The 26,608-nt window shown below is 33.1% G+C and overlaps 1 long non-coding RNA gene across 1 annotated transcript in view; it reads left to right on the forward strand.

Annotated features, from left to right (window-relative positions):
- The first annotated feature begins 294 nt into the window (after positions 1-294).
- LOC146537857 (uncharacterized) overlaps positions 295-26,608 on the forward strand; it is a 100,840-nt gene continuing 74,526 nt past the window's right edge. The window contains exon 1 of the long non-coding RNA XR_014878101.1: positions 295-537. This is a non-coding gene — a long non-coding RNA (uncharacterized LOC146537857). The remainder of the gene's footprint in view (positions 538-26,608) is intronic.

Here is a 26,608-nt window from a genome sequence, read left to right on the forward strand (position 1 = left end):
ACCGATTTAGACACTTTTGACTAAACTATAAATTAGAAGATATAAAAGAAAGTACGAAATTTAATAAAATCAATCCAATTATAGCATAATACCATAAATTTGAGTTAATTATTCAATAAAAAGAGAAGTAATAACAAGTAGTAAACAAGTTCTTTTGTGTACTACCAAAATTGGTATCCACTACTGTATTCAAAAATCGATAATTTATATTCGAAATAATCGAATTACTCGATGGATGGATTAGCTGAGACCGGAAACACCAAATTACTGAGAAATTAAAGCGGAAACATTTGGCCGCCGCTAGCAAGATGGCGCGCCGATTATCGCGTCTGTCCGCCTTATGAATAATAATTACTGTCGTTCTTAATTATTTGTTTATTATGAAATCATCGGTTAGTTTTATGAATTGCTTTAGTTGTGAGTGGTTAATTTTAGTTTTGTATATTTATAAGCTAATTTGTTTAATTTTTGGTTTTACGTAATTTGGTGAATTATTGAAGAGATGGAGACTGTTATGGCGCAGTGCTTCATATTGATGTAAGTCCAATTTTTTTACGGAATATTTTATTTTTCAAATACTTTCTGCTAAGAATTTTTTTCAATTCTTACTAAAACAACATCAAACACTATATCTGTATTGTCTTGTTATTTTTCTATTTAGATTCTTAAAGTATAAGGTATTTAATTGGATATCTTACTATGATTTTATGAAAAGATCTTAATTGAAATAATTCATATTGATATACTATGCAAGGAGTCAAATACATGTATGAAATGGTTATACCTAAATAAAATAAATGTTTCATTTAAATTGTAATATTAGGTTATTATTAAATATGAATGAAAAACAGACACTGCCAGATTATGTCGATATAGGTGTGTATTCTAGAGAGATTTAAAATATAGTCAACACTAAAATGAATAGTCAGAGAAGAGTTCTTCTATGTGTATTATTCGGGTACCTTAAAAGAACCTAGACAAATCTATTTAGATATCAGTTAAAACAAATATATTTTGTTGCAACGACCAATGAAGAATTAACGAAATCCGACATCGCGTGCATCTGTCCCAATACTCTAAGTGAATCCAGACTAACTTTTTATTAGGTATTTACTTGCTAACAACCCCGTCTCTGCCTGTAAAGGGTAAACTAAAGTTGATTAATTTTAGCGGAAACTTTGCTTTCAATTTGCTTATTGGTTTTTGATTGCAAGTGAATTTATTTTTGAGCAATACACAAAAATATTGTACCTATTGCATTGTGTTGAATTTGGCTTTTTTTTTCTCTAGTTGTGGTTACAAATCCGTTTTGGGTAGGTAGGTGCAAAGAATAAAAAATTAATCCCTTGTTTTTTTTTGTGGAAGGGGGCGAAATGTTAAGAAGAGAAAAAATACATTACTACGGCGTTTCTGTTTACTATCTTAAATGAAAGAAAATTAATCAATTGGTTTTAAATTAGAATCTCGGCAGCAAATGAACCTACCTACGAAATTTCTTCATAGAGTCAATTAAAACTAGAGTTATTTAGACAATTTCCTATTAAAATAATATTTTCTTATTAAAATAATATTAATCTTATTAGGATAATTTTATTAATAAAACTCACCTGATATAGAACAGCGCGTGCGCATCCTAGGTTAGCCATGTGTGTCATTCACTCTTCATTCATACACTTTTTGTCTTTACACTGTTATAATTTCTATAGGAATCAGTATGGAAATAAATTTAAAGTAAATTTTACATTCAATAATAGTTATGTACTGTAAAATTAAAATAAAAATAAAATATTTATTCATATAGGTAATCAATGAATGTAGTTGTCAAAACGAACAGATAAATCAAACGATTCCCACAAAAAGTAAATATTTCAATGGATTCAACAATGCCAACTTATGAATCATATGCCAATATAAAAATAAATCGCTCAGCCTATATGTATGTGAAATACTCTCAAAACAAAAGCTCCTTCGAAATGCGTTCCGTTGCGAATATCTTTCGTCGCCTTTTGTCTTTTGCGTTTTTTTTTTATTTTTTTCGTTAATCTATACGGACGGACTTTGGCGATTTATCGATAAATTTTATTTTATATATGAAGAGTTCGTGTTGGTGGATCACGATTGTTCTAACTTAAGAACGGTGTATTGAAAATAAATTATTTTAACGTAAACGAAAATATTTGTAGAAAAAGCGAATTTATCACTTTTCGTGTTAAATGAGTAGGTAGGTACCGTATTCTATAAAATGTTGCTCTATTTTAAAGAAAATATTTTTCTTATAAAATTTGTTCATTATTATATTTAAATTAAATATTAATATTCCACCAACAAGCATTAAAACGACACGTATTATATTGCATATATTAATATTTAAACGACACCAAGTGCTATCTCTCTCATTCGCATCTTTTATATTACAATAAAGATTTATGAGTTGTTTTGATTACCCATAAATCATTGGGGGTACTAATTAAAACCGCCATTAAAAACTGCATCTTAGTCGCTGCTAGCCCGCGAACTTAATTTACGATATATTCACACATAAACTTTCTAATTTGCAACCGACCTTCCCTGCCGGGGAAGTATAAATTGGTACACTAAAAGGAATATCTCAGGAACACTATAAAAATTTATTGCTGTCAATGTTCAATTTTGTTCTGACCACACCCTAAATTGTATTCGAATCCTGGTGAACTCTCGACGTCACTCACGAGAACAATTAAAGTTCTTTGATGTTGCAATAAAACGAGTTAATTCCATATGAATTTGCATTTTCGCACGTTGCGTGTGTTCGTTCCGAGTTTTATAACCGTCGAATTAGAAGTTGCTATAAAATAAGCGGTGGATTTGAATAGCGTTGGCCATTTTACGTCTAATTATATAAAAAAATAATAGCAAATTACAGTACTATATGAATATTTTATGTTTGAAAGCATTTTTTATTAACATCAATGTACGAGTATTAACAAAATCGATATTGATGATAAAATTCTTTTAGATATATCGAGAACAATTTAGAAAAACGTATATCTATATAAAATAAAATATTTATCGAATAATAAATTAAAATATTTATTTCCTTTCGTTTCTCCATGATTACGAGTGAAATATTCACCTGCGAACTCTCGGAAAACGCGACTTAACTGGTCCGAACCGATTAATTTATTTTTAAAGCTCATAAAACCTCACTCTTTCAGCAATAAAAATAACATTTTAACAAAGTTAGCAACGGCGTCCATAAATTTAAGTATTCGCATTCAAAAATCACTTGTAAACATTGTGACACTAAGAACTGACGTCAGATACGTTTAATACGTTGATTGCGCTGGAATAAGGGATATTTACATATATTAAAACGAAACCCGTCACGCTCGCGTTCCAAAATAAACACTTGGCGCACGCGAAATTAAAAATCCAGATAGTATTCTCGCATATCACACGCTAGAGTATTTCACATACTAATAACTAATTAGTTAAACGACTAGCCGGCAAAAACTTAAATAAGAACGAGATGAGAAAAGTTATTTCAAGAATATACGGAAGTTAATTAGAAGCGAAGCGAAAAACAACCGTAACCGGTGGCGAAGTTAGCCGTTCTAGTGCGGCCAATGGTACAAGTTACCCACACACGCTCGGGCCCTCACTACCGATGCCAGCATTTGCATACCGCCCGCCCGCCCAGGCGCGCGCCGCCCAGCCCGAGCGACAGGGACGGCAGCTAAACTGACGACTATGACATTGAATTCTATATGAAAATACACTCAATTTTCAATGCATTCGAACCCACTACCCTACATGATATATCTATTAGTCAAAAATTAACAAAAAATAATCGATTTCATTTAAAATCGATTATCTACGCAATATAGGGAGAATGAAGGGAAAAGGATAAAAATAAATTCATCGGCTTGGTAGAGGAAGCGAGTACGATAAGTTAAGTATGTGCGGGAGACAATTCTGGTGTATGAATGAGCTTAGATGTGACGGTAATGACGCTGGTGCGTGATTGATTGTGACGTGCTGGTGGTGGTGTTCCATGCAGAGTGCTTCGATAGCATTCTATTGTAATACTTTAATGTGATATGTAATTCTTGTTACCTATGTTTGTTGTAAGTGGAAAATTGATTATCGTTTTTGTATATTATTTTAGTGTATTGAATTTTAGTGTATTGAAAGTACACAAAAAATATGACTCTATGAAGATAGTTTGTTTTTCTTGTAATGTCCATAATAATTTCTTGTCATATTTATATACTTTACTTTTTTGAGGCTAGTCGTGACCCAGGGGCATAAAAGTGCGACTGAAAACGCGACGGGTTGTGGGTGCGATTCTCACTCGAGGCAATTAATATATTTTTTTTCATTTCTTCCCTCTGGCGTCGAGTAGAATTCGGCAGAAATTTAGGAACGAAAGTGTCTTAAGGGGTACGGAGGGTAGCACTAGGTTTCCAGGTTGTCTCTGTCTACCCTACTACGTGAGGGTTATAACATGAAGCTATTTTAACAACAATAAGAAAATATTCTTATATTTTACATATAATTATTTTAATTATTTAGATAAATAGCTTGAAGCTCTATGACTTGCCAATAAACCAGACAATGCGAAGAAAGCATATATAATTTATAAAGAAACTGACAGCTACCAATCTACCAACCTATATCCATATTATTATTTCTGCAAGATTAAATGCCTATATCTGACGTACATTGGAGGTCACAGGTTTGGTTTTTATTAAAAGTATTTTTATGGAAAATTGTATAAGGATAAATAAAAGATATAACTAAACATATATAACAGATGTAGTGTTGTTGAGGGTAGTAGCACAAGCATGTGACAATAAACACGATAGATTATGGGTTCGATTCCCACTCGAGGAAATGAAATGGAATCCTTCAAGGGACAGCAATATGAATAGTGTTGAGTCGTGAGTTGAGTAGTACCAGCTAACAAAATCGGCATAAAAGAAGTTCAGAGAAAAAGGCACTGCAGGGAACGCCGTGTCCTAACACTGGATTCCCTTTGGCGAACCTGCTAAACTTAATTAATAATAAATTCCAATTCCATCAATTTGCAACTTAACAACCATTTTCCATGAAAAACTATACATATATTATACCTTATTACATTGTTTATATATTTAGACGTCATATAAATTTTAAATAAGAAAGTGTTTCAATAATGAAAACACACACCAGACAAGAACATTGTAATTACGGGAACTACAAGATTTATTGCATGAGGATAAGAAACTAAACACACGTGACCGCGTACGATATCAAAATTATTAATGCAATCCAAAATGTGTCTTATTAAACAGATAATTAACATCAATTTGGCTGAGCGGGGATATTAACTTGGGATTATATTGGTGTGATGTGCAATGCATATGCATTGTATGGTAGTGTGTGAATGTAGTAGTTAATTTTTGCGCAAAGCTGGTGTGAGAGAGAGAGTACACTCATTTACAACTATTTGTCCTAAGTGCGAGAGGGATAGGTGTAGGGGTTAATTAATGAACGTGGAAGCTCGTGGTCTTTATTGCTTTCTGGCTGGACGCTAAGACGTTCACGTTTAAGGAGTTTTCCTTTGAGAAAATTGTTATGGAATATATTATATTTGTTCAAACAATTGTGTAGATGTTTTTCTTTGTAAAATGTTTTATTCTAGAATTTTCGTTCATGAAGATGTGATAGATACAGGCGGTCGTGGTGCAGTGGGGCAGCGTTTCACTGTAAGTGGGATGGTTGCGGTTTAAATTCCCAAAAAGAGAATTATTATATTTAATAGGAATTGATGTCTAAAAAATTGAGTGGAGAATGGTGAATGAAGTGTATTAACACTCGGTTCCCTATGTCTAAAAATCTTGAATCCTCGAATTTGAACTGTTAATTTACAAAAACATTATCACTCAGCTACAACGGAGTTTTATAAGCTTATTTTCTTGTGGTCCACAGTAAATTAATTTAAGCTCTTATATAGTTACACACTAAAACAAACTTAGAATCTAAAGCTTTAAGGCTTTCTAAAGTTTACCTTACAAAATTTGCTACAAATAATACTTAGATATATTTATTATATAAGTAAAAGTTAATCTTCTAAGAAAAATGCTTGGCTAAAGAGGCAGTTTCCTTATAATTCCTTCACGTGAGGAAGGGCAATTATGTATAGACCATCGCAACATATGTTATTTCTAAGGTGAACCGTATGATGCTTACGAGTAAAATATTTTTTTATATAGTACTTTTTTATCTCATAATTTATTTCTGAGGCCGTTATGGTGACAAAGGTTGCCGGTTCGATTCTCACTCGGGGAGAACAGTGGGGAATGGAGTATTTGAATTCATCATAATTCACCATTTTCCCTTCTACTTACTCTGCTATATGAGGAAGAAGTGTAAATAAATAAGATAAATAAGTTGAGATATATTTGAATAATAAAATACAATTTTAGCCATGAAATTTCGTAAGACCATCTTAGCATATAAGTTTTAAACTCAACCTCAAATTAAATAACTCCAAACCCACACCCACCTAATTCCCAACAAGACATTACCACTGCGCCACAACGCCCCATCACATATACTTATATGACACGTTAATGTGTCGGATGTTTCCCTAATTCCACCCCGCTGCGTGAGTCGGCGGTTAAGAAATTAAGAAAATGCTGGCCGCCGTCTCCTTACCACTTAAGATCTTATATTGTCTTCTGGATAGTTTTTGTTCTAATAAAACCCTTAGTTTTCTTAATGAGTGTAATAACATGGACTCTTTATGTTTGTTTATAAGTTTCTCGTGAAATCGTTTTGTTTTGTATGTAATTGGTTAATTGTAATGGAAAATTGGATTAAAAATTATTTTATTATAAGCTAAATTGAAACCTAAAGTGCGCTTTTATATGGACACCAGAAGGAGGAGAATGTAACAAAAAAAGATTGCTATGAATGGAAATCGAACTAACTATCTTCGCGCTATGCGCTGCCACGACGACTTCACTATTTTTACTATAATATAAAAAATATATATTTATATCAAATATAATATATTTCAATTAAATATTATGCTTAATCCCCATAAGTGACACCCATAGCAATATATTAACGGAATGCAATTATACGTCGAGGCGTCAAGACATAGGACGTGGGGTGCGTTCATTTTCTGCAAACTGAAATGTCTGAATGACTTATTTTAAGTAATAGTTTCTGTTGACGACTTTGTCTGTATGGAATTTAGATTTCTGTAAAGTGAACTTGATAAAATGTTAAAATAGATAAAAAGTATCTTGTAGTATCGTGGATATAAAGTATCCTGTAAGTATCCTGAAAAGTATCTTATTCTGCTCTTTATACTCTCTTATCAAAAATATTTAAGAAATTCCGTAAGACTAGATTCATTACTTGAGTGCTTATAACTAAACAAGTTTTAGAAGTGTTTTTAGTAGTTTCAAAAATAATATAGTTTGTTTACAAATAAATCTAATGCAAGTATGTATTTATAAAAAATACAATTTTATACTAAATTATAAGCTATTTCACAGTAAAACTGTTGTAAAACCATATTAATTCGTTACACAACTCGACCAAGTGTGAAATCTAAACATAAGAAAAACAAATAGTAAAGGGTACAACCCTACCGCGCTGATGTAACCGGACGTCACCCCTAAGAATTAGCGCGTGCCTATAGGATTACCATAGCGGCCGCAAATGAAGAATTGCTGATGCCATGCTATTTGAATTAACAGCATTATCATATTAAATACTAGTTAGTATTTAATGAGGGCAGTCGTGGTGCAAGGATACAAGCGTGTGATTGTGTGACAGGTTGTAGGTTCGATTCCCATTTGAGGTAATGAAATAGTTAAGGTTATTATTCTCTTGCTCTGGTAACGAGGCTAAGTGCGGCGTTGAGTTTTGCCTCTCAAAACGCAATTCCTTCATAATTTGGTGGAAAGTGTGAAGTGTTTTAACGCTTAATTCCCAAGATCTCTCTGCCTAACCTAATCTTCGAGTATATGGGGGAAGCTAAAAAAATACTACTTAATAAAATAGTTGTTGAATTCCTATAACAAATATTAGAACAAAAATTGAGTTACAAGGAAAAGACATATCTATATATAATTATATGTTTTATAAGCATAATGACTTTGCTTACAATGAAATGAGCTTTCCAAGGCAAAACAAAAAAGTTCAAAGCTTATTCCTCAACCATACATAATTGATATTTAATATATAAGTGCACATGAGTCATACACAACATTGTAGCAAAACAAAAAGCCAACCAACTTTTTGCACATATTTGAGCATTCACAACCTTGTTTATGAGAAATATGCCTCATAACTTTATGTTCTACGCATTACTTACTCGTTCAAAATAATCCAAACAAACTGTCTCTCCTCTTGCGACACTGCGGCGATTAATTTTACATATCCAAGTCCGTAACTCGCGTAACTCGCATCGTTCGTAAATAACGTCTTAATTTTCTAACAGAAACTTTGTTTACATTTCGATACCAAAACGTCACATGTACCGGTACGAAGTTTTGACAGATATAGAGAATAACAAAGAGATGCACCGTCGCAGTGAAACTAAAGCACTTTAATACGTTTTTTGAGGAACGAGAGCCTAAATCGTGAAAATCCTGTTTTATATTAGTATTTTCAGGTCGTTTTTCGTGTGTCCGTCCGTCACACAGTTTGCGTTAGTACTGAGTAGTGACCACAGCTTAGGGCGCCGGCCACGCGGCCGTGTGTGCGTGTGTGAGCTTTTGCACGCGATTCCCTCGCGCTGCTACGAGTGGGGGGTGCGTCGGTGTGCGTAACACTCTTGTAAGTATGAGGCTAGACTCATTGACTGCGACCCTTATTGTATGAATGTGGAAAAATTATAGTCGACCAATGTTTTGCCTGGAACGGCGATGGGCATTGTTTATGGGCACAGTGTGGGCACTTAGATCGCCCAATTTGCTCTACCATTAATGTTCTCTTGTATTGTCTCTCAAACACTATATCTTTTGCTACAATTAAAATCTCTATTTGTCATATAAAGTTGGTAAGAAGTTGTTTCTATTTTTTCAAAGTTAATGTACTGGATGAATTCGCCCGAATATTAGTTGGAATATTTCAATGATAAATGTTTCTATATCTATATATGTAAATAGAAATTTTATATAAAAATAATAATACACCCTCGCCTCGTCCTAATAAAAACCACTGGTCATGCTCTCATATTAGAGTAAATATATATTTTTTGTTTCACTCTGTAAAACTCTATCTAGTAGGGAATCTAATGTTAAGACACTCTGTTCTCCATTTTTCACGGAATCATCGATACAGTGCGTATTGGGCGGCAAAAACTCAATGTTGCGCCTTGTCTTGTTACCAGAGCGAGGAAAATATTTAATTATTTCTTTTCTCCGAGTAGCATTCGAATGCACAACCGTCGCGTTGTACCACTGCGTCAGTATGGTCTCGGACGAACAAATAAATGTAGGATGTACGTATTAAATATAATATCTATGACGAAGGCAGAAGTTTTGCAATTAATACAAACGAAATTTATATCAAAAATTAAAACTTTCCATAGATATGTACTATTAAACAAGATTAAGTAAAACAAATATATCATGTAAAGTCAAAACTTGCGCTTTCGAAGTTAAGATTGCACATTTATCTCGTAGTACTGTATGAGCACGAGCAGCGCGCACGGCCGCGGCTACATTAAGACATTTTTCTGAATCATAAATCTATACGATTCTTCTATAGGTAGGTATTTATTAGAAACAGATATGAGTACTTACACACTTTAAATATCAAGGGCTTTTACTATAAATAAAGTTTTTTTTTAAGAATTTCATTTAAGAATTTTTAAGAATGTAAATGCTACGTTTGGTTTTATTTTAAGAATGTAGTTACTTCTGTATATAGATTTTAACCTAGACAAGTTAAGTTGAGGTCAACTTTATTTAAAAAAAATATCCTTGAAAATTGTTTTCATACAACAAAAAAATTTACGCATATCAATCAACCTATCAAAAGCACCGTTCAAATTTGATTGAAACGTTCAAACAAAAACCTCGAACTCATTATACTTAATAATTATAAGTTACCTCGTTTAATTATTCCTTTCGTTTTGTACTAACAAGAGATCCCCGCCCAACGCTCAGTAAGTACTACCGAGTGCCGGCCGTTTAACCTGTCTTTAGTATAAAAGAACTTTTGTTTATGATCACATTCACATGTGAACGAACTAATGAATGAGTGAATGGTTTATTGGCCGATCTAATATATGATGGCCGTAATTAAATAATGGAGAATAAAGAAAAATTCTGACATTTGTCGAGTGGCCTATGAAGAATAAGGCAGATTTTATAAGGATACTAGCGATCCGCTTGTGGCACTGCCTGCGAAATTAAGAAGGTATTCGTGTTTTTATATAAGAACTAGAAACTCAATCGCGACTTCACTCGCTTATATTTATTTTTATATTATCTCCAAGACAAATATATTTGAATTTTGTTTGTTAAAAAGTATCTTATGTCCTTTCTTATATCTCTAAAACTATGTCTACAAAGTTTCATGATATTCGGTTGAGTAGTTTGAGCGTGAAAGTGTTACAACTCCCATTCGTTATAGTATAATTTCGATTTTGGGCATTAATTTACTAATTTTCATAAAATATTCATATTAAAAAGGAAATATAAAGTAGATTTTGTTCAACAACAAGACAATTATGACCTTGCAAGATTAGAATAAACGCTTTATCTTCCCTTTCGTTGGTAATAAGACTACTTAACCCACCATACTTCACTCGGTACAAAATACAAATAACTACAAAGTAACAAAAATATTCAATAAAATATACAAAAATCTTTTATACGTGTTCATTTGATACGTAAATTATAAGTTTTTTTTCATATGAAAAGAACGAACGGTTCGCCCAACAAAGGAACCCTGTACTTACGCGATAATGGCTGTCCACTCGACCAGTTAAGTCAGTACGAAAATTAAATAGAATTCCCGGCATATGGCGTTCGGCGGAAACCCGTATCGTATAGCCTTTTGGTATTATAATACGCACTCATTTCTTGACCATCACAAAGGAGACAACGAGATACACGGCTGACGCGGGCTCATCCGGAGGGGTTCTTTAAATTCGTTTTGTTTTTGGTCTAAGGCTAATTTTATTTTGATGAAACTTATTTAAAATTAAGTATTATAATATGTATGTGTAGGAAAATGTAATAGATTTTATAATTATTGCTTTAATAGTGAAATTATAAAATAATGTATGAATATAAAAAAATGTAAATCTTTTTTGGTCATTAGAGTAGCATCTGATTATAAACATAGAAGGTGTCAGTGGTTTCCGCCACTCAACACGCAATATCTCGAGTACCGAATGAAGAAAGTGCAGAACGACTTTCTTGATGTTCGTTTATCCTGCAATGCAGGAAAGAGAAGAAAGCTGAAGCTGGTAAAAATATCAATTATAACAACAGTTAGTCAATTGAAGAGATAAAAATATATCAGTTGATCTTTGAAAATCCAAGGTGGGTCCTTCAGTAGACAATACTGAAGAAGAGAGATGAGGTTCATAATAATGGCTGAAAGTAGACATGACTGTAGACGTCCATTTTTTTTGGCTATTCTGTTATTTTTTTTTAATTTCTCGGTCTTCCAATTTTTAAATGGTGGAACTCCATACCGCGCTTTGCCTCCGCTACCAGAGCGAGGAAATGAATATATGATATAATGAATGAATAAATTTAATATTGAATTTTCTTGACTGGAAATCGAATCAACAACCTTTCGTGATTACAGTTGCACGCTAGTGCCCCTACGCCATTGCTCTCTACTATGTTAATGATAATGTATAAACATACTCGTAAGTAAAAGCTTATTTTGACTTCGTGGTTGTATTGTACATTTAATAATTTTAATGTGACAATATACATATTTCAACAAAAGTTATAGCAGTTTTATAACAAAAAAGCATATGAAATATATTATAAATTTAATAACTCTTGTCTAGTATTGATACTTCGAGGTATTTTAAAAAGAGGAAAATACAATTGTAAATTATTTGCTTGATAATATCATTATTTATGTCACATCTCATCAATATTCTCTATAAAGTACTGAACTAAAAGTCGTATTAAGATCTTCAATATTATATGGACCAGTAAGGAGGATGTTTTACTGCGTAACACGGACAATCGCGAAGCAGCTTTTATTACTAATGCTTGAAAAGCCTTGTGTTAAATTGGCCGCCGTTCACATAGAAATGTAACATGAGGGATATATTTTAGACTTTTTTTTTCTTTAATTCCAATTGTTAGGTAGGGGAGGGTTAGGGGGAGTCTAGTATTAAGACACTCCGCTCTCCATTTTTCGCTGAATTCTGGAGGCACTGCGTGTTGAGTGATAAAACGCCGAGCTTTGCGTCGAGACCAGAGTGAAGAAAAGAAAATATTAAATATTTCTCACTGACATGTACTCGATATCTATATTCTATTTTTAATAATTTAGAAATAACAATAAAAATGGTATATTTTATCGCTGCATCAAATTTATTTCATTTAGTTTCTTAGTTTTTTATTACGCGTGGGTATGAGGCGTGCCATCTTTAAAATTGAAAGTGACGTAAGTGCTGTTTTACTACGCAATCGGCGGGCGAAAGTCGTAAATCAAAGTTTTAGTGTCGAAATGTTGGGATACGCGGGCCACTGGGGTGGGCTGTGCCCATTGCTTTTAAAAAAAAATAACTCAAAGAAACAATATAACAATGTCCATTTGTTGGAAGTTGGAAGTTCGAGATGACTACTCGCTAAAAAATATTTTCGCGTTGACATTGTCTCGACTGCTTAAATATGTAGAGGCTTGCAATTTTTTTTTGTTTATCTTTTCATTGTTATATGTATGGACAATAGTTTTACAGCTTGTTGATTATATTTTCTTCTTTTCTCTAGTACAGAAATTAGGTTAAAATATTTAAATTCTTGCATTCAGAAAAAAATTCCGTTATATTTACGCGATATTTTAGGTTAGGCAAATATAGTTCACTTTTCAGTATTCTTATCATAGTATCACGATGTAAGAAATAAACATCTAAAAATAGTTTTTTAGCTTTACTTATCTCGTAAATAGTAGACTAGGTAGGGAACCTGAGAATAGTGTTATGACACTTAATTATCTATTAAAGCACTTCCGTTCATCACTTGCCACTTGCCTTTGCCTTATGCCATCTGGCTTTGATGGTTTTAGAAATTAAATTTGATTACTAAATATACATATATTTTTATTTTACTAGCGACCCGCCCACGGTTTCGCCTGCGTGAACTACGTTATTATTAATTTCCGTCTCCATGAGTACCTACGTCCTATAAGTGACGTCCATGCAAAATTTGAGACTCCTAGCATTTCTAGTAACGAAGTTTCATACAAACTTTCAACCCCAAAAACGACCCCTTAGAAGTCGAATATTGCAAATTCCCGTGTTAGCGAGCACCTATGTCCTATAAGTAACTCCTATGGAAAATTTCAGATTCCCAGCACATGTAGTTTCTGAGATTTTTCGATTTTATATATATAGATATAGGCCCAAAATGGGGAATGGAATGCTTAAAAGGAAGTTCTTTCTTCGTGGTCTACTATGAAAAAAGATGATGCATAAAAAAGTTAAGTTTTTTTAAAGTAATATTGTATGAAGAAAAATTAGTCGAGATTTTAATTTTTAAAGCGCGGCGTTGAGTTCCGTCAATCAATACGTAATGTTACGAAAATGGGGCGATAAATGGAGAACAGAGAGTTTTAACACCAGATTTCCAGTGCATAGGCACTGCTAGGAAAAGTAGAAAAAAGTATAAAATCTATGGTTTCCAATATAATTTAATAGCTTGTTCGTCTAAATTAAGAGATAACAGTTAGCTATTAAACTATCACCAGATAATAAAAGCGATGTATTATGGAGAAAGATAAAATTGTTATGAGGTAAAACAATACGTCCACCGCAAATCTTACGCTTTGTACGACGTAACAATGTTGTAAGGGAGTAATTGTATGGATTTTTTATTTCAAATATAAAATAAGATATATATTTTTTATTTTAATATATTTCAAGGTATGTATCCATATAAAAAAGGATAATGTTAAGAAATTTGTAAAATTTACATAGAGGGATTCGAACTTGGTACTCTCGGGAACTTTTAAATTTTTCCATTGATATATTAGAGGTCGTTGTGGTACAGCGGCACATACTCTGACTGTAAATGCTGCGGATGCAATTCCTATTCCTATTGAAATGAATTAATTTAATTTCGCTCTGGAAAAGAGTATTTTGACACTAGGTTCCCAGGTTCCTTCTGTGTACCCTGTTATTTGCCATATATAACGTGAAACTAAAAATATAATATTAAATGAGATTATCGTAAAATAATCAAGAACTCTGTAATGACTTTATTAGAAGCCCTTCAAGTTAGGATTAATTACATTCTTAGAACACGATGTATTTTTATATATATATATGCCTATAATTAAATATACAAAAGTTGTAAAAATATTATTAATAGCATATTTCATTGTAAAGTGTTTTCAATTGTTCTTAAGTAAATGTTTTTAATTAGATATCTCTGGCGACCTGTAACACCTATCTCCACGTTTTATTTGGTGGATTAAATTCTCTTGAAGATTTTTAAAAGTTATAAATATTTTTCCGAACTGATTGCTCTGCCGTTGGGTTCCGTCACCCAACATTCATTTATCGATTTGGGTAGAAAAAGGGAATGTGTGAAGATAGTGACTTACGCCTATTTTTGAAGATGCAACTACTTGTATGAAGTGTGTTCTTTTAAACAGTTTTAATAATTATTATAAAGGTATGCAAAGTGTTCGCGAATACCAATTTTAAATACAATAACAAAAGATGTGCAAGGAAACACGTCAACACGGACACCTTCATTAATGAAGGATCCTACACAAAAGGTAATATTATAATGTAAGTACAGTAACACACATATTAAAGTTGCAATAGTTGTGTACTTACTAAATATTTATTTATTAAAATATGATGCTTGATATTATGTTTTTCTGTGTAAATTTTAAACTTATTTGTATAAAATTTGATTTGGGAAATACTTTATTGAAGCAAATACGTATTTGTGTAAGTAAATTGTAGAGTTCTAATTGTAATGCAATTTTTTAAATTACTCTGTGCAATTATATGTAATTATAATGTTATGTAGTAAATTTTCCCAAAACATAGTGATTTGATTTATATTTTTCTCAAAATTGAACAATTTTTCTATTATTTAAAAATATTTTTTATCGGAAAATTTTATTATAGAATAAAATTACTTATTAGTAGTACTTAAAGTATACAAAATATCCTCATAAATAGTGCCCTAAGTGTTATTCTAAATCCGTTCAGTAGTTCTTTCGTAAAAGTGGAACAAACATCTATCTTCACAAAGTTTCACATTTATAATATTAGTAGGTTTGTGAAATGAGACCAGTGTATGAGACCAGTGTCTCATACACGATTTTCTTCATACAACAGTACAGCAGTCTGTAAGTGTCAGTTACAAAAATATAATAAAAAATACAATTTTCCTTAAGACGATTATATGTACATTTTTGCAGCATGTGAAGCAATCCTTTAATCATGTAAACTGAGATTTATTTGAGAAATTTCACCACTATACAAAATTGATCATAATTTAAATGTAAAATTAACATGACCACTTATATCTGCGTCCGCCTGTACATTGTCATATAGCCTGCGGTTATTTTACGCGTTTCTTCGTGTGGCGGTATTCAACGGCTCATAATTAAAATTGGCTGTACATCTCAGTGATAGCTTGTGGTGTCGAGACTTAATTAAACTGGAGATGAATTTTTGGTATTTCGCTCAGAGAAATAAGTATTCATGCTTTTGAGCTATTTCCTGTTGTCCTTTTTGGTTTGGTTATGTTGATTTAACTTTTACTTTACGGTGCTTGTTCTCAGCAAACCGTCTTTGGACGCGGTTGTGCCTGCCTCACAGCCTATAGAACTGACAGTGTTTTAATTTTTGACAATTCTAAAGTGTTTGTTGTTATTTCTTGTAAAAAAATGATTTTTGATTTTAAGCTCCATATTTAAAAGTTTTTGTTATATTAAAGGAAAAAATATGTATATTTCCATTTCAATTTAATTTTTTTGTGAAAAATTAAATCTTATATCAAACATAAATATCAATTTTTGTTCGTTTTATTACCATTTTAGTACAAAAACTAAATGCATCTGAAATGTACGTGTAAAAGATAGGCAAATAGTCCCACGTTTCATCCTATTTGCTCTGCTAAACACAAACGAGCAACAAGAACCACTATACCATAATATGAAAACTTAAATCTATAACATTCACTTTTTGCCATTCCACAGCAAATGACAATAAACGTATCTTATAAGCGTTCACACCAACATTTATATCGCCTTATAAGTAGATCGAGAAATAATAAAACTAAAGGAGACCGAACATCAAGAGAGCTATAACGTCATTATCATAGCGAGTCGGCCATCTCTCTCCGATCCGTTTCACCCCTCCCGTGGCCCCGCCCACCGCGTATCGCCTCTGTCACCTGTATATCTCGAAACATTACACATATGCAAAACCTTCGCGTCTCCAGCCAGGTCTACACACACTCGCAGCCAGGGTACATACGGATCTGCACCCTGCACACGTGTGCCACTTCGGTATAAATCTGCAAGATAAAAATTGTGTATATTGCGTCCCGGTGTGTTCTGTGGACGTGCATTTCTTTTTTGTCCAGATAGTAGCAGGTAGGCGTGCCTAGTGAGTTGTTTGCACCTCGTACACCTCGTACAGTGGTCGATATTTCACAATGCGGTGTCATCGACACGACGTCTCCGCTGAAATATAGACGCCGGAGTTATCTCTAAGGAATGCTAACTTTTCTGTTCTATCTTTATCGGATTATGGTAAATGTATTGTTTGGTTCTGGGCTTCGATTTTATTACCGAAACAATGATAATAACGTCGAATAATGATTCTGTTATTACAATTTGTTGGCGTGTTGTTGATAGTGAGTTTATTTAATGATTTCAGTATGTAGTATTAAGTAAGGTAAAATCATTCCACTGATAAAAAAAAATAAGTACATATTATTGTAGATAACTTTCTTGAAATAGAATCACCTAGATAATTGTTTAAACAATTGTATATTCGTGTATTATTTAAATAAAATTCAGTTCTACGTTGACAGCACATCATGGTGTTGTGTCGTGCACGATCTTAAAAAATATTTCATCGCTTTGGTGATCCACAGTATATTATAAAATAAATATAATTTGACCAAAAAAAATCTACAAAAATCTGATTACAATGTACCTATGGCCCAGGCATTAGAAGTTACTGAAGACATTTCTTTTGTTTATTGCAAATTATGTTCTCGAAAAATGAGGGTCTGTGGTCTCTTCACTACCAGTACCTAACTGCATACTGGTCGTAGTTTAATTCGTAGTAGTTTTACGCATATAATACTAAAGGCAGAAGAAGTTGAGATACTGTACCCGTAACGCCACTGAAATAGTAAATGTTTTTGTGAAAAGCGGGAAAACCCAGAAATTATCTGTCGAGAGTGGTAGTACCCAATGCTGTTCTTTTAGTTGGTTTAATTCCTCCCTACCTAGCCAAAATATGGGGCATGCGTAAAATATTACAATATTAATAAAAGGGTAAAGCATGTAACGTTTGTAGGTTCGATTCCCACTTGGAGAATTGGATTATTTTCATTACTTATAAAGCAAAGATCGGTTAAAGTGAAAAGTGGTGTTTTAGCACTAGATTCCTTCTACACACCCTGTTATAAACGGGATTTAACCTAAAAAAAATACCAACAAAAGTAATAAAATGTGCATTTCAATAAGTTTTTGTCGTTCATTCCGTTCTGAATGGCCATTAACTGAGCGATTCCAGTCACGGGGACAAATGCAGTAATTATTCACATTGTAAACAGCCGCATTATAATTATCTCTGATTCAACACATTGTTCAAACGTCACGGCGACGGACGGACGGACGCGCTGCTAAATGAGAAAATGTTATATTTTCGCAACAAAATATGATTGTACGCAATTAATTTTACCAAGGCCCTTTTGTCGTTTGTTAAATGACAGACGTATGTATGTGTGTGTATGTAGATAATTAATGTTAGTGCATTTATTTGTGCAGGATAAATTAAATGTGATAAGGAAATGATTTAGTGTCACATGTGTATCACGTGTACTTTGCAATTAATATGGAGGCTTTGTGTTAGGTTATATGGCAATAATTATAGCATTTTATTATAATACACTCATATCTTTCTCCATGTTTTGATATATAGTAGCGTAGGCAAAGATATCTTGAGAACCTAGTGTTAAGACACTTCCGTTCTCAACTTTCCACCGAATTCCCAAGGCAATACGTGTTGAGTGGTGACACTCATTGCTGCACTTTGCCTGATTACTAGACAAAGGCAATTTAAATATGAAGTATTTCATAATTCCGAGTGGAAGTCAAATCATAAGATTTTTCTATTACTTTAAGCCAAAAGCCTTAGAAGCTTAGAAAACCATATTAATAAGGTCATTAAGTCAGGTCAGTCAGTCGGTCAGTCAGGAAAAGAAGATGGAACCCAATCCATCGTGCTTTAACTGATTATGTTGATATAATTAAACAAATAATAAGTAACTAGGGTCCCAAATCAGTCTAGAAATTGTATCCATCTCTATCTGAAAATCCTAAACCCAAATGCCATGCATGTATAGGCATATGTGTCTATGGAAACTCTTGATTCTGTAGTCGGAACCTCCATTAGAAAGATGTGGTCATTTCCTCCATAATTATATGATATATAGTGATAAAGTTGGAATCGTAAACAGCTACTAAAGCGATTTTTTTGTCTAACAAATCAGTTTACGCTGTATCCCACAGCAGGGTAGGTAGAGGGACAATAGTGTGACAACACTCCGTTCCCCACTTTTCGCCGAATTTTTCGTAGCATTACACATGAACTCAACGCCGGACTTTTACCTTGGTGTCAGAGCGTAAAAATAAAAATGTAACTAAATAACAATTCATTGTCCTCGAATGGGAATCGAACCTGCAACCGTCGCGTTACAGTCACACCCCCGTGTCCCTGCACCACGACGCCTACAATTTTAATTTTATTTTATAATGGGAATATTTAAAATAAGCCCGTAACGCATACGCGGTGATTACGTCCGCTTACCGTTCCTATAATTAAACATTTTAATAACTATTGCGTTTAAGCTTTGTTTCCATCTCATTCATCATGCATAAAATTTTGTGTAATTATTTACTATTAAATATTTTTTGTAGAACTGACAATGTAAAATAAATGTGCTATTTTTTGTTTGGTTAATTATATTATAATACTGGTCGTTGCTCGCAATTTTGTTTGTCTGGGTTTTGGAACATAAAATTAAATATCCGTTCATTTCCGTAGAAATTTCGAAAATTTTCTATTCTTAACTTCTCTTCTTCTTCTTGCTTCTCTACATTCTCTAACTTATCTACATGCCAAATTTGACTTTCTAAATCTAATAATTTTGTCTGTCCCTTAGCTATATGTCATCAAACTTGCCACCAATTAGCACTACAGTGCTAGGAATAAAGAGTTTTATGTCATGAAGAACCATTAGTAGTACTAGGATCATCGAAAGAGAAGTAAAGTGGGGGCCCGCCTCCAGGGATAAGATGAGTAAAATGTTTTCATTATTCGGGTGTTCTGCGATAACCACGATTAATGGGCACAATGCTCCGTACCAGTCGTCAACCAGTGGACTGATGACCTCAAAAGGGCATCGACGACGATCTAGTGCTGTTCCAGATGTGAAGTCAACAGAGGGTCCAATAAGAAGGCATTGTGGATCTCCGGTGATTGTCATATTTAAGACACTTGAGTCATTTATCATGGGGGAATGGTTTAGGGAACTGTTTGAACTGTTACCTGCCGCCCAATCTCGAAATAATTAGATTTTTAGTTTAAAAAATATATAATTTTAAAAAGAAACGCCACCTTAACAAAAATTATAATAAGTTTCCAGTGTCAGTAGTCACGGTTGCTTCGAATGAGCAAATGTTGTACTAATTACTGTGGATTGCTCGGCGACAATTTATTTCTCATTAGGCTGGCAGCGGCCTTCCGCGGAATTCGGTCGCCCACCTCGGATAATGACGATTATTTTAATTTCACTAATAATACTTTAATTATAAACCACGGCGAGGCCTCTCGAATTGTGCCGCGTTATTAACTTGATAAAAAGAAGAAGGGTTTTAGCAGTCATAAAAATCTTTTTTTTTTTGTAGACTTATGTTTAAACTACGCAATTGTTTAATTATTATAAAAAACAAGAAAGTGGAACAAAACACAATATGCATATTGTAGTTTGCCTTTAGAGATATCTACTGAGAGAATTTAGTAATGAGTGTTTCATTTATTTGTCCTGTTCAGATATATATATATACGATTTACCTAGAATTATGAAATTTAGTAGCTAGCATCTACAGGTAGTCCTAGTTTAGAAAAAATCTGAAAATTATACATTTGTGGTTAAATCCTAAAAAATAATAGCCTTAAATGGGGGTCAAAATTTGATGTTAAAGCCGCTAGTTCAAGTGAGGCATCAGATGAAAGGGCTGGCTAAGCTAAACTCGAAATTTCAAAAAAGCCTGAGGCCTCCAATTTTTGTATGAAACCAGCAGTGGGCAAGTCCGACTTACGGTTGTCCGACTTTTTTTTCAATTATGATATTTTCAGCGTGCCAGTTGAGCACAAATTCACTTCCTATCTCATGTTGTATGGAAAAGACACAAAAGAGGTTATACGGTAAAAGAAGACATGTTTAAAAGATATATCTTATTTTTCCTCTATCTCTCCCATTCAAATCAAGTTAAGTGGCAGAACTCAACGTGTTATTATTTGAAATTATATTCTTCCTCCCGCTCTGGTGAAACAAAGTGCGATATTGAGTTCCGCTACTCACATTTAATGTCGCAATTAAAGTCCGGTCTTCACAGTGAGCGGAGCTGGCCCATTAAGGACTGTGTTGAATTCGCAAGAGTAAACTGCATACAGTAGAAACTCGATTAACCGGATTAATTGTTGTCATTAGTCATTCGGATAATCGAAAATCCAGATAATCGAATGAAAAGAGAAAAGCTGGTTTTGTGTATGCATGTTGAAAGAACCGATTTCGACTAACAAATACCTGCTCATTTCGTTTTCGTTGTGAGAACTAGGCTTTAGGACGAAAAGCGTAACAGAGGGTGACTTGTGTGACACTTGATTCTCTGGAAATATTAATTATAAATGAATGAGGTCAGTTGTGGCGATCTGTGGTTTTGGGTTCGATTACCATTCAAAGAAATGAATTATTGAATATTTTCATTTCTTCGCTCTGATGTTGAGGCAATGCGTGGCGTTGAGTGGCACTCGACACACAATGCCTCACAAAGCGGAAAATGGGGAGCGGAGTGTCTTAACACTACCCTCCCTCTGCCTACCCTACATGCGGTACATAGCGAAAAACTGAAAAAAACAAATAATCGAAAAAAAATTCAAAATTAATTTTGAACTCACAACTATTGAAATCTTTTATAGAATGGGGCCATTATCTAAATAATATTTTTTAATGTATCCTACTAACACCTACGAGAAAATATTATTACGTCAGTGTTCTATATTTTGAAATGTTGATCGACTCATTTACATATATTAGTCATTACACTATATTTTATCTAATGTTTTGTCAGCTCTGTCTATATAAATTAGCAGTTAAGTGCATTGTTTCGATGCCAGTTTATACAGATTTTTTTATTTTATTACCAAAAAAATATATATATAAATTTCAAGTATATTATTAGATAATGTATCTAATTATTTAAAATATTATTTGATTATCTTAACTCCGGGATTTTTATGAGCATCTATCAATATTTTAAAATAAACATAAGTATTTCTCTAGTGAGAATCGAATCAACGACCATCACGTTATTAGGCACATCTCCAATACAATAACTCTATTACATGACAATATTTAGATGATTCATTATTAAACACTTGGTAAATTTTTTCATCATATCTTTGATATTATTGACTATACTAATTGTCTGAATCTACTCTCATGTTAGTACTGAAAATAGGATATTTTTATACAATTATAAATAATATTTCCATTAATTATCTATTAATTTTAATGTTCTGTGAATGACCGTAGATAATTATAACAATATGTTATCTGTGATCATTAACAAATAATAAAAAAAACAACACGTAATAACTAAAAGGTAAACTTTATTTAATTATCTCTTCCCATAATAAATAACCTATTGATTGTATTAATCTCCGATATCCACCCAAGCTATCGCCCTCATCGGTCAGATTTCCAGGCCTTTTGACCGCGTTCCCGCGATTGGTTTTGTCTAATCAGTTTCAATTCGCCTGCCATTGTGTCTCTTTGAGATGAGTGGATGTCATTAGTGAGATTTGCCGTCAGTGAGATAGAGATAAAGCCCACAATGGACCTGGTAATCTCCACATCATCCACGGACGTTTAGTGGCCTTTTGTGGGTGCGATGCCATTTTTAAGGTATTTTGGTAAACGATGGTATTGTTTGTATTGATTGTGAGGTGAATGGTGATAATCATATAATTAGTGGTATGGTATTTTGAGTGGTGTAACTGACTTCCGCGCTTTCTCTGTATATTAAAATAATTAATTGCACTGCGTGGGAATCGAATCTTCAATCATTCCGCTTACTATATGTATATTACCTATATCTATACAACTTTACTATCCTACACATAGAATGGTAGGCAGAGGGAAGTTTAGTGTTAAATCACTCCGTTTTTCACTTTCCACCGAATCTTACTTATCGAGACATTACGTATTGAGTAGCGGATTTCAACGCCGATTTTGCCTTTGTGCCAGAGCGAAGAAATGAAAATATTAGTAAATAATAATTTATTCCCACGAATGGGAATCGAATCCACATTAATCGCCACGACAGCCTATAGATGAGGCCTAAGGTATAGACCTAAATGCCTTTTATAATTAGATATTAGTTCTATAACAGTATCTAAATCGCCAGTATTAGTACTAAGATATGTTTCATAGAGTTCATTCATCGATGAGACATTCATTAGACGCACACTAGTACGATGTCACCTTACAGTATGATAAATATTGAGTATGACTGAGACAATCACGTTAATATATGTTTTACTGGAAGGGGTAGGTTTTTTTTAGTGGCGATTTTTTTTCTTTTTAAATCGTAGTGATTTACGCTTAATAGATTTAGTTATTACTGTAAATAGAATATTAATTCATATTATAATGCTATAAGACATAATTTTATTCAGCAGTATTCCGCATATAGCAGGGTTGGCAGATGAGACTTAGTTCTTCGCTCCTCAGTTTCCGGCGAATCTTAGATGCAAAACATTACCAGAGCGAAGAAAGGAAAATATTAATAAATAATAATTATTTCCTCCGAGTGGAAATCGAACCCATTACCGTCGCGCTACAGTCAAACACTTGTTTGTTTAAATTATCTTCATAAGATATGAAACTATGTGTGTACGCTTAGCATTTCTAGCAAATAGCTAGTATGGCGTCAGTATCTCCGTACGTCATACTTCAAGGGCGTAATCAAGCAATATTCTTCTTAATCAACCCCCCCAGTGGGGGTCGAATCTACCAACAAAGGAATTGATTAAGTAACTACGCCACGATATTACCCCGCCATATTATTCCTATAATAAAGAGGGTTTGGTAACCGTGGTACTTAATGAGAGAAAACTCGATTAGAATTGGTATTAATATTGTAATTGACGGAAAGTTTCTCGATTGTATTGTCGTATTATATGTTTAGTCGTACATCACTATTCGTACGTAAATTTATATAGAAAAATTAAATGATAGTAGGAAATACAATGCAAAAAAAATAAAACAATTTTATTGTTTTACTTTTTTACTTTATTTAAAAAAAATCTCTTTTAGTCGCTTACTTTTAATTGTACAGATTCACTTAATTTTTTTCTCTCAAACGGAAATTAGTACTGGACGTTTAATATTAATTTCAGCATGATACATCCACGCGATCGTGAGATAAATGGCCCTACGGACTGACAGATAGACATACAGACAGACTGACTAAAAAGTAAAAGGTTGAAAAATTGAAGAAAAATCTTAAAAATTACTACAATTTGCTTCTTCAGATCCGTTGACGGAATTTTAATATAAATTCTAATATTACGAAGGAAGGATTCTAATATTAATATAAATTAATTGGAGCCGACACGTACAACGTCAATAAAACACTAATAAAGATCTTCTTTAATTTAACAACTAAACAGTACTGTGCTGAGTCGGGCCTTGGCCTACATGTGGAGAAGATTAGATGACGACCATTCATTACTGACGGTACGGAAATATTTATAAAGCGACCACACTATGAAGATATTACTATGTGTACATTTTTTAAATTTCAAGATGTATCCCGCATATGGCAGGATAGGTTGAGGAAACCTGGTAACCTAGTGTTAAGACACCCCGTTCTCATTAAGACACTTCTGTTCCTCATTATGATCACTTGTTAGATAAAAAATAAAGGTATAGAAGCTAATAATATGTTGGTTAAAAATTTTGATGAGGTCCTCGTGGCGGAGCAGTACAGTTTAGTACAGTACAGTTGTAGGTTCGGTTGTGATTCGCATAAATTATTATATTTTCTTTTCCTCGTTATGATAACAAGAATTGAGTGAAAAGTTAAGATTACTAGGCTGCCTCTAGCCATACAGTCCAATGTATTCAAAGATAAAAGTAAACTAAACTTATATTCAATCTTAAAGAAAAATAAGAGTAAGAATAAATAAAACATTTTTTTCAAAGGAAATTACTTAAAAAATCTAATTCTAATTAATTATCAGAAGGATTGCAACATTGTATACGATAATTACAGAAATATTTTAAAACAAAAAGCCTTAAAAGTTATAATTTCACTCAAAACTTGGGTGTCGTAAAAGTAAACACCTGTTCCTAAGCTTCATAAAGAAGGAACTTCTAATTAACTCCGATACGAAGTTTAGAGACATTAAGAGCGCTAAGTAGTCCAAGTTGGAATCGCAGACTGAAAGTTACTGCGTTATCTAAATGAGACCATCTTTCGTTACATAAGCTAACTTAATTAAGAACTAGCAGATGAGAGTGGGTGCCGACGGGCGGTGGGGTGCGCTGTGGTAAGTATACGTGTGAAAAAAATATTCTTTAAAATAATATTATAGTTACTAAGCATATAAATTGACCGGATTTAAATATATATATTAAAATAATAAATATAGAATACAGTAAACCTACGAACAAAATAAAATTTAAAGTTTAGGTATATCAGATATTAAAATAATCTTACTAATTTTTAAAATGGGATATAAAACAACAAACGTTTCCTACAAATTATGTACATCGTAATATTTATTTTATAATATACAAAATATATACATGAAAAAATATTTTTTTATTAAATTTTACCTCTCCATGCCCATTACATACCACCGCGCAACCAAGGCTCCTAAACTAAGTACCTCACATATGTGTGAGTGCGCTCGTTGAACAAGAAAAATAACTTTTACGTGTGTGCGTCCATAATATGTGTGCAATGGATTAGTATTATAATAAAAGTTTTTGTAACAGATGTCAAGTATTAAACACTTCGCTTCGCTTCGCTTCCCATTAATAGCCGCGAGTCGAGGAAAATATATAAAAAGTTGGTAGATTAAGCCTGGAACGCCGTGATCTTGTTTTCCTCTGTTAATGTGTCTTCCTAGTCTTCTAATGTATCTTTCTGTTTGTTTCATACATATCGAGGTATATTTCATGATATTATATTTCATTATTTTTCTGTTACAAATAAAAGATATTTTAATGTTTCTGATATTAAAGACGATGGTGGATGAGAGCCCAGTCTTGGCGCAGGGGCATAAGCATGTGACTAGGAACGTGATAGGTTTTGGGTTCGATTCTTACTAAAGGAAATTAAATATTTAATGTTTTCATTCCTTAGCTCTGTTTTCGATGCAAAGGGCGGCGTTAAGTTTTGCCATTTAACACTCAATGAAAATTTATTGACCACAGAAAAGACACAACCATCGCAATTACAGATAAAATATTTAAATAACGCGTTGAGTTCCACTAGATAAGTTATTTTAATTTTAATAAATTATTATTCGTTAAATTCGTGTTCCAAAGAAAAAATAAATAAATAAAAGTCTGTTTGGCGAAGAGAGTTGAACCACAACTTTGTAAACTCTCTCTCACCTAAATGACCAAATATATATAAACATAATATATATGTATATTAAAACGCTACGCCGTAGTCTCGTAGCACGTAGATAAACATAGAAATGGGCAATACCACCAATCTGCCCTCGACATCGCCTAATTACTTATGTAAACGGTTCCCTTTGTCGCTTGTGAACAACCGATATATGATTTCGTGTAAATATTAATATGATATGTATGAATTTGTGTTGATGTTGTCGAGGTATGGTGGG

Source organism: Heliconius melpomene, chromosome 7 (assembly GCF_056956725.1).
Source record: "Heliconius melpomene rosina isolate 202511_hmr_F chromosome 7, ASM5695672v1, whole genome shotgun sequence".
Taxonomy (NCBI): domain Eukaryota; kingdom Metazoa; phylum Arthropoda; class Insecta; order Lepidoptera; family Nymphalidae; genus Heliconius; species Heliconius melpomene.